Below are 17373 nucleotides of genomic sequence, written 5' to 3'. Positions count from 1 at the left end.
TGGGATTTTCCAGGCAATAGTCCTGGAGTGGATTGCCATTTCCTTCTCCAGGGGATCTTCCCAACCCAGGCATAGAACCCAGGTCTCCTGCATTGTAGACAGATGCTTTACCATCTGAGCCACCAGGGAAGTCCAAGAAGAGAATAAGATGCCCTAAACTTATCAAGGGCTTCCCAGGTGGCACTAGTGGTAAAGAACCTGCCTGCCAGTACAGGAGATGTAAGAGACTCGGGTTCAGTCCCTGGGTCGGGCAGATTCCCTGGAGGAGGAAGTGTTAACCCATTCCAGTATGCTTGCTTGGAGAATCCCATGGACAGAAGACACTGGTGGGCTACAGTCCAGTGGGTTGCAAAGAGTCAGACATAACTCCAATGATGAGTCTAGGAGATAGAGATCACATGACCCCAAATGTCTAAAACACTCCCATCTGAACTTTCCTAAAGAAGTTTTCTAACTCTGAACTGAAAAATCAACCTAAGTCTTCGGATTTATAAGCATTAAAGTATCCGTGGGTTCAAAATGCCAGCACTGATCGTATATACCACATTTTTCTTCACTGGTTAGGTAATACAGCATCTCATTTTGATTTTGCAAAGAAAATTAAGTGCAGCATGTTAGGGAATAAAATAGCACAGCAGAAAGGATTCTGAATATTTCATTTGACTCCATTACTTTTCTCCACTTTAGCATCTTGAAAACCCTGGGACTACCCTGAGCAACAGCATCCCATGTTCCCTTCTAGTTCATCACTGTGAGTGCTGCAAGGAGGCACAGGCTTCGTGAAACTTCACAGCGAGGTCGGGTTTTTTGTATGTGTGCATGCTTGCGCACATGCGTGTGCACACACACATACAGAGCTATCCTGCATAGACACCCAGCTCCTTCCCTCATTTTTTATGGGTCTGCCACACTTTTATTACTACTAGCCACTGGGGGCGGGGAGGGGAACACCTCTCTCACCTCTAGCTATCTACTTTGGTAAACCATAAGTTTGTTTTCTGTGTCTGTAAATCCATTTCTGTTTTGTAAATAAACTCATTTGTATTTTCTTAAGATCCCAAATATAAGTGATATCACGTGGAATTTGTCATTCTTTGACTTATTTCACTTAGAATGATAATCTTTGGGTCCATCTATGTTGCTGTAAGTGGCATTATTTCATTCATTTTTGTGGCTAATATTCCACTGTATACATGTACCACTTCTTCTTTACCCATTCATCTCTTAGTGGACACTTAGGTTGCTTCCATGTCTTGGCTATTGTAAATAGTGCTGCCATGAACCCTGAGATGCATGTACCTTTGCAAGTTAGAATCTTCTCCAGATACATGACCAGAAGTGGAACTGCAGGATCATAGGGTAACATTTTTTTTTCTAAGGAACCTCCTCTCTGTTCTCCATAGACACTGCACCAATTTCCGTCCCTCATTTTTCACGTTCACTCAGGTGCTGACCACAGGCTGCCGTAAATGACAGATGATGCTAACTTTCGACAGATGTCTTTCTGACCCCAAAGACAATGAAAATGACAAATAATAACTTTGTAATTACCTTAACTTCAACCAAAGCATAAGCTGAAAAATCACCAGATGACAACTACAGGGAACATGTGGGACCAACTCCCCCATTAAGCGTGTTTAAGAGTCCCCCGTGCTGTGAAGCTCAGGAGCCATGCCAAGAGAGCAGGGAAGGCAGCCCAACAGGCACCCAACCATAAATCTTCCCGGCCCCGTGATAAACAAACACGATTTTAGCATCTGCACACACAGCTGATGAGAAACGGAGAAATGAAGATTAAATGGGAACTAGGGCACCGTCAGAGCTTGGAGTTTTACAGTGTGTTGGATCAGATAAAAATCCTCTAATTAAAAATACATTTGAAGTGCTCTCGTTCTCCTTTCTCTTAAGTTTGCTGAGTCTGGTCCTTGAGGAGAAACAATAGGAAAGGCAAAAATGGCAAACAGAATTCTGAACTGATGAGAGGAGGACTTGGCTTTTGCTGATGTTCTTGGTTTGGGAAGTGGGTTAGACAAGTGACTGTGAAAGGCAGCGAGCCACTGCTAACCTTGACCAACGTATAGCTAGCTATCTGCGCTTCGCGCTTTGAGAACAGAGGGACTGATAAGTGTGGAGTGATTTTTTTTTTTTTTAATTTTCAAGAATGTGAAGCTTGTTTGAACTAAGCTTTGAATAAACATCCAAAAGTACACTTGTTCAGTGGGACTAAAAATCCTGACCAGGTGTCTACTCTGAGATGGAGGTTAGCCAATCCCCAGGTAGAAACAATTCTCACTTTTAATAGTTAATTTTATGTGTTATCCTGATTGGGTCACGGTGTGCCCAGTTATTTGTTCTATTACTATTCTCGGTATTTCCAGTAGATTTAAAGGGGGAAACTGAGTAACGCAGATGGTCTTTCTACTGTGGGTGGACAACATCCAATTAGCTGAAGTCCTGAATAGAACAGAATGGGAAATCCTCCTGTAAGCAAGAGAAGTACCTTTTCTGTCTGATGGCCTTCAGACTAGGACGTCAGCATTTTTCTTGCCTTTGCTTAAATTGAAAGATCAGCTCTCCCTGGGTTTTGAACCCGCTGGCTACCAGACTGGAACTAGATCATCAGTTCTTCTGGTTCTCTGGCTTGCTGACTCACCCTGAAGATCCTGGGAGTTGCCAGTTTTCAAATCCTATGATTGATTCTCTCCCTATAATGTCCTCCCACTGATACTAGTTATCCCCCTTGGAGTTCTAACAGAATTAACTCTGTGAAGACAATTGTGATCACTTTCTCCAGGCTAACCATCTCCATCTGATGCAATCATTCCTCACTAGACATCATTTGAGATTGTTCCCCGTCGCTGTCACTCCTCTGCAGATGTCCTACATCCCATTTAGAGTGCGGCACAGAGTCTTCATTAGGTACAGAGGTACATTATCACCTCCTGAATTCAAATGCTTTATATCCACTTACGCAACATATTTTGGCATCAGCCTTTTTGATGATTATATTTATGACCCACATTTGCATAAATTCTTCTGCTAAACCTTCTTTTTCTTTATGCACTAAGATTCTTTTAAAGTACAGAAACTTAAGTGATAGTTTAGCTATAAGCTGCTTTCCTTTGGATCAACATTTCTAGACCAAATCTTTCATCTAAGCTCCAGCACCAATTCAGTCACCTCCTGGGCTGTTCACAGTTACCTTCTAGGTATAAGGGCAGGAATTAATGTTTGTTTTGCTCACTGCTATATATCTAGTGCCTGTTGCACCCAGGAAGCAGCTTCTCTGGAAATATTTTTAAACCCATAAATAACTGAATCTAAAGGGCGTATGTTCAAATATAGTCTTACCCCCTTACCTCACTTCCTATATACCCTCTCAGGAAGTCAAAAATCTGAGTGTCACCCTGTATCTCTGTTTTACCTCACTTTACATATCCAATTAGATCTGAAGCAACACTGATTGATTTCTCTCCAAGAGTCTTTCAGATCGATCCTTTTGCTCTTTCTCACCATCGGTGACTTAGTGTAGGTCCTCATCTCCTTCTTATTGATGTTTTTCAATAGTCCCCTAAATAGATGGATGACTCCATTCTTGTCCACCCTTTTAAAAATCCATCCAGTCTTCATACTTCCATCAATGCTCTCTTTCTGAAAAATGCAAACTGTCTAAAGCACAATACTACTTGAAGGGCTCTCCCCATGACGGCCACAGTGAAGTCCAAGTCCTCAGCAAGGCATTCACCATTCCCAGCTCTTTCTTGGTCTGAGCATTTTCTACATTCCCGGCTTCACTCTTCTTCACTTCCCCACCGTGTGCCCTATTCTTCAGCCTTACGGAGCAAGCACCCTCTCCCTTCTGATCTATCCATGTGTTTCTTGCCTTTTGTTTCTTCTCTGTATCTATACAGTTGACTACAATTCACTAAACCATTAAAGCAGTGGCTGCTGGTCGTCCCCAGGCTAGGTAAGATACCCTATCTGCACTCCCAGAATACCTGTGCCAATGCTGACCGTGCACAACCATAATAAAGTGTGATAAGGGCCCTCACTCACGCTTGATTCTAAAACTGCATGAATTTGTATCCTCAGTGCTCATCCCAGTTTTCAGGACATAATCAGTTCTCAGTTGAATGAAGCAGGTGGCAAAGTTGAGAAAGGAAAAGGACCAAGAAGGAGGGATATATTCCAGAAAAAAGTGACCCCTGTGAACAAAGGCACAGGGTAAGAGAACATTGCTCGTGTCTCAGGGAGGGGGAACCAGGCACACGGAGCTCACGAAGGGAAGTGGGGAGCAGAGGGCTAGAAAAGAAAGGTGTTCTTTATGAGTGTCTAAGGTCAGTGAGTTGCTACTTGGCCATCCTGCTGACCCAGTGTTCTGCTTCTAGCCTTCCAGCAAGCAATAAATTATACACATGATAACCGACTTTCTTCGGAGGGTCCCACGTCTCACATTTTGCACTGTCTCTCCTTCATCAGCAGTAACACACAAACCTGCTGAGTTCAGCATTTATTATCTTGTTAGCAAGGTTTTCCCTTCACCGCTATCTCTTCGCAACTCAATCTCTCTAATGCTGACTGCTAAAATGGCTTGAGGTCCAGATGTAGATTCAACGTCTGAGTCAGGAGCTCTAAAATCTGTGCCAGCGTTGTGGAAATGTGCTGGCAGCTGTGATAATGATTTATCTCCAGCACATTTACTGGAACATGCCAAAACCCTGAATAAAAATAACTCACATTTGTAGAGTGCTTTCCTTGTAGCAGGTATTATTCTAAATCTTCTACATGTATTAACTTACAAAATTCCTAAGAGATATATACCCTTATTATCCCCACTTCACAGTCATTGAGGCACAGAGAAGTTGAGAACTCTCTACAGGGTCACACAGCAGAAAAGAGTTGGAATTAGAATTTTTTGTTGTTGGAATTTGAACTGTTTTTTTTTTTTAATTAGGCTTTTCTAAATGATGCTCCAGAATCTATGAGCTTAATGATTTTCCTATGGCTGTTCTTCAAAATAGGCAAGAAATTCAGGACTGAAAAATAGAATACAGCTTTTAATATTGACTTTGCGAAAAGTATATGATTTTGGCTAAGTCAGAACTCCATGAAAATTAATTTATTATCAGTACCGTGCCAAAATTTGTGTAGAAGAACAGGCTTCAAACATTTTTACTTCCACAGCCTCGTATATAAATATTAAAAATATACTGTGTCTCCTTGTACATTTTAAAAGGATATCTAGATTTTCAATAATATGTTTACATGTTTGCAAAAATACTTTCTAGTATTTTCTAAATATAGGTTTTCATTTATTTATTTTTAGATTTTTAAGTTAAATGTTTCTATTATTTATTAAATGTAGGCACTTCAGGTCTCTTCCAGTTACTGTTTGTATGGTACATTTTGTTCCTTCCTTAAATTCCAACCTGTCTATACCTCTGAATCTAAACTAGGTCTATTGTACAGAAAATTATCATTAAATCTTTTTTTATTGAAGTATAGTTGGTTTACAATATTGTCATAGATACAGGCATATAGTAGCTATCATTAAAACTTGTCTTTTCTTATCTAGACTGATCATTTGTATGTTTAATTAATGTCTTTCATGCATTCATACTTAATATAATTATTGACACTGTTGGATTTACAGCTGTCATTTTGCAACTTATTTTCTGTATGTTTCATGTATTTTTTTCTCTTTACCACCACTTTTTTTGTTAAACCAATATTTTTTTCATAAACCATTCAATAACTGTTGAAATTTTATTCTAAATTTTTAAATTTAACTTTCAAAGTGGCTTACACTAGACATCACAACACGTATCTTCTTTAAAAATAAAAATTGTATATGTTTAAGGTATACAGTATGATGTGTGTATATATATATTTATATCTATATAAATAAGACAATGATTACTATAGTCAAGCTAAGTAATATATCCACCTTTGTACAGTTACAACTTTTGTGTGTACCCTGAGGGCACCTGAGATCTACTCTCTTAGCAAATTTCCAGGATGCGATGTAATATTCTATAATAAGTCTCATACATACCAAGGGTTCCATTTCGAGAGTGTGTTTTTAAGTCCAGTTCATTCATAAGTCCAACAAAGTTAGCCTATGTTCTCAACACGATTGGCTATGCAGTACTGTACTGTAATAGGTTTATAATACTTTTCACACAAATAATACATTAAAAACAAACAAAAAATAAAGAAAACATTTTTAATCTTACAGTACAGTACCTAGAAAAGTACAGTCATAGAACACAACAGCTGGCAAACAGGGGCTGACATCAAGTGAACAGGCAAGAAGTGCTACTGACTGGAGGAGTGAGAGGCGGGAGAGGTGGAGGATCCTGTCCTCCGCACAGTAGGTACAGTAAAGCACACAAAAGCACAGCCGCTTGCAGAGGACGCACACGTGTGACGATGTACACCAGACATGAACTAACACATGTGACTGGACATGCAAACACGCTTTGGAATCTTTGAAAGTTCTCAACTTGAAGGTTCATATGTAGGGGACTTACTGTACTCTACTGAACATTACTACACGCCAGATCTCTAGACATATTCACCCTCAGTTCAGTTCAGTTCAGTCGCTCAGTCGTGTCCGACTCTTCACGACCCCATGAATCACAGCACGCCAGGCCTCCCTGTTCATCACCACTACTGGAGTTCACTCAGACTCACGTCCATTGAGTCAGTGATGCCATCCAGCCATCTCATCCTCTGTCGTCCCCTTCTCCTCCTGCCACCAGTCCCTCTCAGCATCAGAGTCTTTTCCAGTGAGTCAACTCTTCGCATGTGGTGGCCAAAGTACTGGAGTTTCAGCTTTAGCATCAGTCCTTCCAAAGAAATCCCAGGGCTGATCTCCTTTAGAATGGACTGGTTGGATCTCCTTGCAGTCCAAGGGACTCTCAACAGTCTTTTCCAACACCACAGCTCAAAAGCATCAATTCTTCGGCGCTCAGCCTTCTTCACAGTCCAAACTCTCACATCCATACATGACCACTGGAAAAACCATAGCCTTGACTAGACGGACCTTAGTCGGCAAAGTAATGTCTCTGCTTTTAAATATGCCATCTAGGTTGGTCATAACTTTTCTTCCAAGGAATAAGCATCTTCTAATTTCATGGCTGCAGTCACCATCTGCAGTGATTTTGGAGCCCAACAAAATAAAGTCTGACATTGTTTCCACTGTTTCCCCATCTATTTCCCATGAAGTGATGGGACCGGATGCCATGATCTTCGTTTTCTGAATGTTAAGCTTTAAGCCACCTTTTCCCTCTCCTCTTTCACTTTCATCAAGAGGCTTTTTAATTCCTCTTCACTTTCTGCCATAAAGGTGGTGTCATCTGCATATCTGAGGTTATTGATAGTTCTCCCAGCAATCTTGATTCCAGCTTGTGCTTCTTCCAGCCCAGCGTTTCTCATGATGTACTCTGCATATAAGTTAAATAAGCAGGGTGACAGTATACAGCCTTGACATACTCCTTTTCCTATTTGGAACCAGTTTGTTGTTCCATCTCCAGTTCTAACTGTTGCTTCCTGACCTGCATATAGGTTTCTCAAGAGGCAGGTCAGGTGGTCTGGTATTCCCATCCCTTTCAGACTTTTCCACAGTTTCTTGTGATCCACACAGTCAAAGGCTTTGGCATAGTCCATAAAGCAGAAATAGATGTTTTTCTGGAACTCTTGCTTTTTCCATGATCCAGCGGATGTTGGCAATTTGATCTCTGGTTCCTCTGCCTTTTCTAAAACCAGCTTGAACATCAGGAAGTTCACGGTTCATGTATTGCTGAAGCCTGGCTTGGAGAATTTTGAGCATTACTTTACTAGCGTGTGAAATGAGTGCCTACATAACTGCAAATTTGCATCCTCTGGCCAACTTCTCCCCACTTACCCCACCTTCTCATCTCAATCTATCACTAGGCACTTCAGATTTTACTGACCTAATTCTTCTAAAGTACAGCTCCGTTCCCCTCTTTGCACTATTATTGTCATGTTACTGCATCTACAACTGAACACCATAATAACCTTATAATCATTGCTTTAAACAATCTGGTGGGTATTTCTAAGAAATCAGGCGAAAACAGAAATACATGGTCAGAGTAATTTTTATTTACCCAAAATTTAAATTACTCTACTCTTCATTCTTTCCTGTGTATTTGATTTCACATTGAGTGTCAGTTCCTTTCAGCATGAAGGACACTTTTATAGGACAGGTACCTATAGACGTCTCCCAGTTGTTGTTTATCTATGAATGTCTTTTTTCCGCATATGTCTGAAGAATAGTTTTGCTACATAAAGTATTGCTGATCGACAGTTTATGAATTTACTATCCACTAAGTGTGAGACAATTATAGCTTGGCGTAGGATACCCAAAAGAATTATCAGTCAGTTCAGTACAGCTGCTCAGTCATGTACAATTATTTGTGACTCCATGCACTACAGCACACCAAGCTTCCCTGTTCATCACCAACACCTGGAGTTTGCTCAAACTCATGTCCATTGAGTTGGTGATGCCATTCAACCATCCCATCCTCTGTTATCCCCTTCTCCTCCTTCCTTCAATCTTTCCCAGCATCAGGGTCTTTTCTAAGGTGTCAGTTCTTCGAATCAGGTGGCCAAAGTATTGGAGTTTCAGCTTCAACATCAGTCCTCCAAAAGGAGGAATATTTAGGACTGATTTCCATCAGGACTGACCGGTTTGATCTCCTTGCAGTCCAAGGGACTCTCAAGAGTCTTCTCCAACACCACAGTTCAAAAGCATCAGTTCTTTGGCGCTCAGCTTTCTTTACAGTCCAACTCTCACATCTACTTGACTACTAGAAAAACCATAGCTTTGACTAGATGGACCTTTGTTGGCAAAGTAATATCTCTGCTTTTTAATATGCTGTCTAGGTTGGCCACAGCTTTTCTTTCAAGAAGCAAAGATTTTTTAATTTCATGGCTGCAGTCACCATCTGCAGTGATTTTGGAGCCCAAGAAAAGAAAGTCTATTACTGTTTCCCCATCTATTTGCCATGAAACAATGGGACCATATCATTTTTGAATATTGAGTTTTAAGCCATCTTTTTCACTCTCCTCTTTCATTTTCATCGAGACTCTTTTGTTCCTCTTCACTTTCTGCCATAAGGGTAGTGTCATCTGTATATCTGAGGTTATTGATATTTCTCCTGGCAGTCTTTCTCCAGCTTGTGCTTCATCCAGCCCAGCATTTTGCATGATGTACTCTGCATATAAGCTAAACAAACAGGATGACAATAACAGCCTTGACATACTCCTTTCCCAATTTGGAACAAGTCCATAGTTCCATGTTTGGTTCTAACTGTTGCTTCTTGACCTGCATACAGATTTCTCAAGAGGCAGGTAAGGTGGCCTGGTATTCCCATCTCTTTAAGAATTTTCCAGTTTGTTGTGATCCACAGTCAAGGCTTTGGCATAGTCAATAAAGCAGAAGTAGATGTCTTTTCTGGAACTCTCTTGCTTTTTCGATGATCCAGCGGATGTTGGCAATTTGATCTCTGGTTCCTCTGCCTTTTCTAAATCCAGCTTGAACATCTGGAAGTTCACAGTTCATGCACTGTTGAAGCCTCACTTGGAAAATTTTGAGCATTACTTTGCTAGCATGTGAGATGAATGCAATTGTGTAATAGTTTGAACATTCTTTGGCATTGCCTTTATTTGGAATCAGAATGAAAACTGACCTTTTCTGGTCCTGTGGCAACTGTTGAGTTTTCCAAATTTGCTGGCATATAGTGTGCAGCACTTTAATAGCATCATCTTTAAGATTTGAAATAGCTCGACTGGAATTCCATCACCTCCACTATCTTTGTTCATAGTGATACTTCATAAGTCCCACTTGACTTCGCATTCCAGGATGTCTGGTTCTAGGTGAGTGATCACAACATCGTGGTTAACTGGGTCATGAAGATCTTTTCTGTATAGTTTTTCTGTGTATTCTTGCCACCTCTTCTTAATATCGTCTGCTTCTGTTCAGTCAGTTCAGTTCAGTCGCTCATTCTTGTCCTACTCTTTGTGACCCCATGAACCACAGCATGCCAGGCCTAACTGTCCATCACCAACTCCTGGAGTCTACCCAAACCCATGTCCATTGAGTCGGTGATGTCATCCCCTTCTCCTCCTGCCCTCAATTTTTCCCAGCCATCATGGTCTTTTCAAATGAGTCAGCTCTTCACATCAGGTGGCCAAAATATTGGCATTTCACCATCAACTAGGTCCATACTATTTCTGGCCTTCATTGTGCCCATTTTTGCATAAAACTTTCCCTAATCTCTAATTTTCTTGAAGAGATCTCTAGTCTTTCCCACTCTATTGTTTTCCTCTATTTCTTTGCATTGATCACTGAGGAAGGCTTTCTTATCTCTCCTTTCTATTCTTTTGAACTTTGCATTCAAAAGGGTATATCTTTCCTTTTCTTTTTTGCCTTTTGCTTCTCTTCTTTTCTCAGCTATTTGTAAGGCCTTCTCAGACAACCATTTTGCCTTTTAAAATTCCTTTTTCTTGGGGATGGTCTTGATAACCGCTCCCTGTACAATGTCATGAAACTCCTTCCATAGTTCTTCAGGCACTGTGTCTATCAGATCAAATCCCTTGAATCTATTTGTCACTTCCACTGTATCATTGTAAGGGATTTGATTTAGGTCATACCTGAATGGTCTAGTGGTCTTCCCTACTTTCTTCAGTTTAAGTCTGAATTTGGCAATAAGGAGTTCGTGATCTGAGCAACAGTCAGTTCCTGGTCTTGTTTTTGCTGACTGTATAGAGCTTCTCCATCTTCAGCTTCAAAGAATACTATCAATCTGATTTTGGTATTGACCATCAGGTGATGTCCAGGTGTAGACTCATCTCTCGTGTTGTTGGAAGAGGGTGTTTGCTATGACCAGTGCGTTCTTTTGGCAAAATTCTGTTAGCCTTTGCCCTGCTTCATTTTGTACCCTAAGGCCAAACTTGCCTGTTACTCCAGGTATTACTTGATTTTCTACTTTTGCATTCCAGTCTCCTATGATGAAAAGGATATCTTTTTTTGATATTAGTTCTAGAAGTTCTTGTAGGGCTTTCATAGAACTGTTTAACGTCATCTTCTTCAGCATTAGTGCTTGGGGCACAGACTTGTATTATTGTGATACTAAATGGTTTGCCTTGGAAACAAAGAGATCATTCTGTCATTTTTGAGATTGCACCCAAGTACTGCATTTTGTACTTTTTTGTTGACTGTGAGGGCTACTCCATTTCTTCTAAGGTATTCTTGCCCACAGTAATAGATATAATGGTCATCTGAATTAAATTCACCCATTTCAGTCCATTTTACTTCACTGATCCCTAAAATGTCTATGTTCACTCTTGCCATCTCCTGTTGACCACTTCCAATTTACCTTGATTAATGGACCTAATATTCCAGGTTCCTATGCAATATTGCTCTTTATGGCATCGTACCTTACTTCCATCACCAGTCACATCCACAACTGGGTGTTGTTTTTGCTTTGGTTCCGTCTCTTCATTTTTTCTGGAGTTATTTCTCCACTGATCTCCAGTATCATATTGGGTGCCTACCGACCTGGGGAGTTCATCTTTCAGTGTCCTATCTTTTTGCCTTATCATACTGTTCACAGGGGTCCTAATGACAAGAATACTGAAATGGTTTACCATTCTCTTCTCCAGTGGACCACATTTTGTGTGAACTCTCCACCATGACCTGTCTGTCTTGCATGGCCCTACACGGCATGGCTCATAGTTTCACTGAGTTTAGACAAGGCTGTGGTCCATGTGATTAGTTTAGTTAGTTTTCTTTGATTGTAGTTTTCATTCTGTCTGCCCCTCTGATGGAGAAGGATAAGAGGCTTATGAAAGCTTCCTGATGGGAGAGACTGGCTGTGGGGGAAACTGTAGGGGAAACCAAAGAATTATATCTTTCAGATATTCAGCTACTATGAAATATCCATGGTCTATTATAGCTGGAAAATGGATTTTCCTTTTTAGAATAGGGATTCTCAGAGTTTTTCTAGTGCTAAAATGGGTCTTGACTCTTGAAGAAGAAGATAGAGCTTAACATGCTTCTAGAAGTTTTTTGACAACTTTTTGTACTGAGCATCTGACTAGTGTTCTACAAACAATACATTGAAAAATGTAAATCCAGTTTGGATAAGTAAACTGAAGCACAGAAACGAATGGAGTGGGAGCCCAAGAATAAAGTAATTACACAAGAAAAACAAGGGCAGGAAGACATATTTCCATCCTATGCACCCCCAGCAGCCTCAAAAGGGAGACCATTTCACTGGAGAAGCAAGAGTTATGACATTTATTGATAGTCAAGGAAATACATTTTATTTATTATTGGATTGCTGTTGTTGACTATTGCTCTCTGTTTGACCACACTGCTTGATAAGATCTTGAACTTAATCTATTTTCTGCACCTTAATACAACCACATGCTTGACTGTTATACTTCACACTGGAAAGAAAAAAATATTTGCATTTGAAACACTCCTATTTTATAATTACATTTTGATTGCTGAGGCATTATCTGGGCATCCTGCAAAGCTCAACTAATGCAAACCTAATTCCCCTTTAATACCAATCCCAGGAGGAGTTTAACTTGAAAACAGTAAGATTTATTTTTGAGTCTGTAGATTATTTTTAAAATTTTAGTTGTTAAGATTTTATGCACTGTATAAGGAAGAAAACAGATAATCAGAAAGTTCTGTTATTTCTTCTTTGCCAAAGGAGGCAGGAAAGGCACAAAGCTCACAGTTATCAGTTATATAGTCTGGAAGATGATTGCAGAGCAAACAGGTGCACCATTGCACAATCACACAACGCCTCGGGTAAGATATATTAGAATAGGACATATCTCTTCTATAATTATAATTATTAGGGTGATTAACATTTATTGAACTCTTTCTACATACCATTTCTTCTCCACAACAACCCAAAGAGGTAGCTATGATTAAGTATCTTCCTTCTAAAACCAGGTAAATCAAGCCAGAAAGATTAGGCAACATGTTTAAGATGCATCACTGTGTCTTTTCTATGAGTCAACATCTATGCTTTTAACCACTGCTCTATATGTGGATAACCACCCAGCAGTGATTCTCTTTCAAGTGTGATCCACTTAAAAGCATCATCCATACGGTCTGAGAATTAGATGGAAAGATCTTCTGAAGCAGAAACTCTGTGGATGGGACGAGCATCAGGTTTTCACCACCCTTCCAATTGATGCTGAGTTTCTCTAAAACTTAAAAACCATTGCCATGCAGCATGATACTCACTCAATGTGTTTTTGGTTGAGGTGTATTTTAAGAGACATTATAAAGGATTTTTTAAATTACACATTACAGACCCATCTCTCAAATATCCAAGGTCAATCTTCAGAGCACATTATAGCAGACACCTTAAATCTTATTTATAAAATCAGTCTATTATATTGTTTTGCTCCTGTCTGTCTTCTTTCCTACCTCAGCAAGTGTTCCCAGGGCCCCTGCACTTGTATGCGTGCCTGACTCTGCTGCTTTAGGAGAAGAGACTCCTACTTCCCTTCATGCTTTCTGAGCCCCGAAGTCCTCATGTGTCTACCCCACCTATCTAGGAGTCCTCAGCATCCAGCACAGGCTCTGGCACATTGCAGGCAGTTAATAATCATTAACGAAATCATTTATTAAACTGCTATAAATTCTGGAGCAGATTTTCAGTGATTATTCTATGGACATTTCTGAAAGTGGATTTGTAATACTTGCTGATTAAATATTTGGGTAACAACAAAGAGTCTACCAAAGCTGGATATCATCATACTTCCATAACATATACATTAGCAATATGGTCATTTGTCTTCAAAGATGGATTCTCCAGTGAACCATGCTTCCCAGACCTTCTGTGTACAGTGATTTTTGTTAATTTTTAAGTTTTTTGTTTTTCATTTTTTTATCTTCATTTTTTTTATTGGAGTATAGTTGATTTACACTGCTGTGTCAGTTTCTGCTGCACAGCAAAGTGAATCAGCTATATGTATATATATATTCCCTTTTTGGGGGGTGTCCTTCCCATTTAAGTCACCGCAGAGAACCTATTACAACTCTACAGAGTCCCTAGTATAGTGCCCTGTGCTGCACAGTAAGTTCTCATTAGTCATCTGTTTTATACACAACCTCAATAATGTATATGTGTCAAACCCCACCTCCCAGTTCATCCCTCCAACCCCTGCTCCCTTTGGTATCCACCTGTTTGTTCCCTATGTCTGTGTCTCTATTGCTGTTTTTCAAATAAGATCATCTATCCCATTTTTCTAGAGTCCACATATATGCATTCAGTTCAGTTCAGTTCAGTCACTCAGTCGTGTCTGACTCTTTGTGACCCCATGAATCACAGCATGCCAGGCCTCCCTGTCCATCACCATCTCCCGGAGTTCACTCGGACTCACGTCCATCAAGTCCATGATGCCATCCAGCCATCTCATCCTCGGTCGTCCCCTTCTCCTCCTGCCTGCAATCCCTCCCAGCATCACAGTCTTTTCCAATGAGTCAACTCTTCGCATGAGGTGGCAAAAGTACTGGAGCTTCAGCTTTAGCATCAGTCCTTCCAAAGAAAGCCCAGGGCTGATCTCCTTCAGAATGGACTGGTTGGATCTCCTTGCAGTCCAAGGGACTCTCAAGAGTCTTCTCCAACACCACAGTTCAAAAGCATCAATTCTTTGGCGCTCAGCCTTCTTCACAGTCCAACTCTCACATCCATACATGACCACAGGAAAAACCATAGCCTTGACTAGACAGAGCTTAGTCAGCAAAGCAATGTCTCTGCTTTTGAATATACTATCTAGGTTGGTCATAACTTTCCTTCCAAAGAGTAAGCATCTTTTAATTTCATGGCTGCAGTCACCATCTGCAGTGATTTTGGAGCCCAAAAAAATAAAGTCTGACACCGTTTCCACTGCTTCCCCATCTATTTCGCATGAATTGATGGGACTGGATACCATGATCTTAGTTTTCTGAATGTTGAGCTTTAAGCTAACTTTTTCACTCTCCTCTTTCACTTTCATCAAGAGGCTTTTTAGTTCCTCTTCACTTTCTCCCATAAGGGTGGTATCATCTGCATATCTGAGGTTATTGATAGTTCTCCCGGCAATCTTGATTCCAGCTTGTGTTTCTTCCAGCCCAGAGTTTCTCATGATGTGCTCTGCATATAAATTAAATAAGCAGGGTAACAATATACAGCCTTGACATACTCCTTTTCCTATTTGGAACCAGTTTGTTGTTCCATGTCCAGTTCTAACTGTTGCTTCCTGACCCGCATACAGATTTCTCAAGAGGCAGGTTAGGTGGTCTGGTATTCCCATCTCTTTCAGAATTTTCCACAGTTTATTGTGATCCACACAGTCAAAGGCTTTGGCATAGTCAATAAAGCAGAAATAGATGTTTTTCTGGAACTCTCTTATTTTTTCCATGATACAGTGGATGTTGGCAATTTGATCTCTGGTTCCTCTGCCTTTTCTAAAACCAGCTTGAACATCAAGGAGTTCACAGTTCACATATTGCTGAAGCCTGGCTTGGAGAATTTTGAGCATTATTTTAATAGCGTGTGAGATGAGTACAATTATGCGGTAGTTTGAGCATTCTTTAGCATTGCCTTTCTTTGGAATTGGAATGAAAACTGACCTTTCCCAGTCCTGTGGCCACTGCTGAGTTTTCCACATTTGCTGCCACATTGAGTGTAGCACTTTCAAAGCATCATCTTTCAGGATTTGAAACAGCAATATATACAATGTATACAATTTTGAAACTGAATCATTTAGGAATGGAGTTTCTGCCTTGGTTTCTTGAAATATATATTCAAGGGAAATCCAGCCACCACATAAGGAGTCTATACTGAGACCTTTGTGCTATAAGGGAATCCAAAGTAGCTAGTCAAATGGAGAGGCTCTATGGATAGATAGAAATGTCCAGTCAACCCCTAACTGTCCTGGGCCTTCCAGATGAGGCACAAGACTTGGGAGGGGAAAGTATCACGGACATCCAGCTTAATGAGCCTTCAGCTGGGACACATCTGCCGTCTGACTGCAACCATATGAATGACCTCAGACAAGAAGAGCCTACGTGAGCACAGCCACTCATAAAACAGTGAGCAACAATAATGCACTGTTGTTCTAAGTCACTGCATCTCGAGGTAGTTTGTTACATAGCAAGCGCTAACTGTAACAACAGGTCAGGGTTTAAAAGTATTGCATATGCTGAACATATGTCATGGCGCCTAAATGTAATACAATTGGCTAAGGGAGATGGGTATGATCTGCATATAATTCATTTCCTTTTCTTAGCTTTAGTAACACATTACTGTTGCTTAAATGTGGACTGTACATGCTCTTATTATGAGTATAAAAACTAAATTTGCATAGAAGGCAATGTGGCATATTGCATATTTCAGTGGAGTTAGAAATTTCATTAACAGTACAAGGAATATTTTTATGAGTATCCATGAAAGGAAAAAAAAGGATAAAATTTGTATCCTGTTTAAAATTTTATAACTTGAGTTACACTGTACATTAAGTAGATCAGTTCCTAATACAACCTAAGAAAAGTGACTAAATGTTGACTGGTACTGCTTCCAAAAAGCTGTGAAGACTTGTATCATGTGAATCAGCCTCTTCAGGGAACTAGATACACACACATTCCACCATTCACACTGGGACTTTCCCCGAGATACTCCATAAGCCCACCTGGTTGATGTTATTTAGCTTAACATTTGTCAAATTCCTGACTCTGAACAATTTTTATTTTACAATTAATTTTTTTTCTTCTCCACCTCTATCCTTCTCCAATACATAGTTGACTAAATGCATATCTTTATATGTATGACTTACAATTTATCACATAGTATATATTGAACAACAGACTGATTCCATATAGGAAAAGGAGTATGTCAAGACTGTATATTGTCACCATGCTTATTTAACTTATAGGCAGAGTACATCATGAAAAACACTAGGCTGAATTAAGCACAAGCTGAAATCAAGATTGCTCAGAGAAATATCAATAACCTCAGATATGCAGATGATACCACCCTTATGTCAGAAAGTGTAGAAGAACTAAAGAGCCTCTTGATGAAAGTGAAAGAGGAGAGTGAAAAAGTTGGCTTAAAGCTCAACATTCAGAAAACAAAGATCATGGCACCCAGTCCCAATCACTTCATGGCAAATAGATGGAGAAACAGTGGAAACAGTGTCAGACTTTATTTTGGGGGGCTCCAAAATCACTGCAGATGGTGATTACAGCCATGAAATAAAAGATGCTTACTCCTTGGAAGAAAAGTTATGACCAACCTAGTTAACATATTAAAAAGCAGAGACATTACTTTGCCA

Source organism: Ovis canadensis, chromosome 26, assembly GCF_042477335.2.
Source record: "Ovis canadensis isolate MfBH-ARS-UI-01 breed Bighorn chromosome 26, ARS-UI_OviCan_v2, whole genome shotgun sequence".
NCBI classification, from domain to species: Eukaryota; Metazoa; Chordata; class Mammalia; order Artiodactyla; family Bovidae; genus Ovis; species Ovis canadensis.
The sequence above is the reverse complement of the archived record's forward strand: the minus strand, read 5'-3'. Positions refer to the sequence as shown.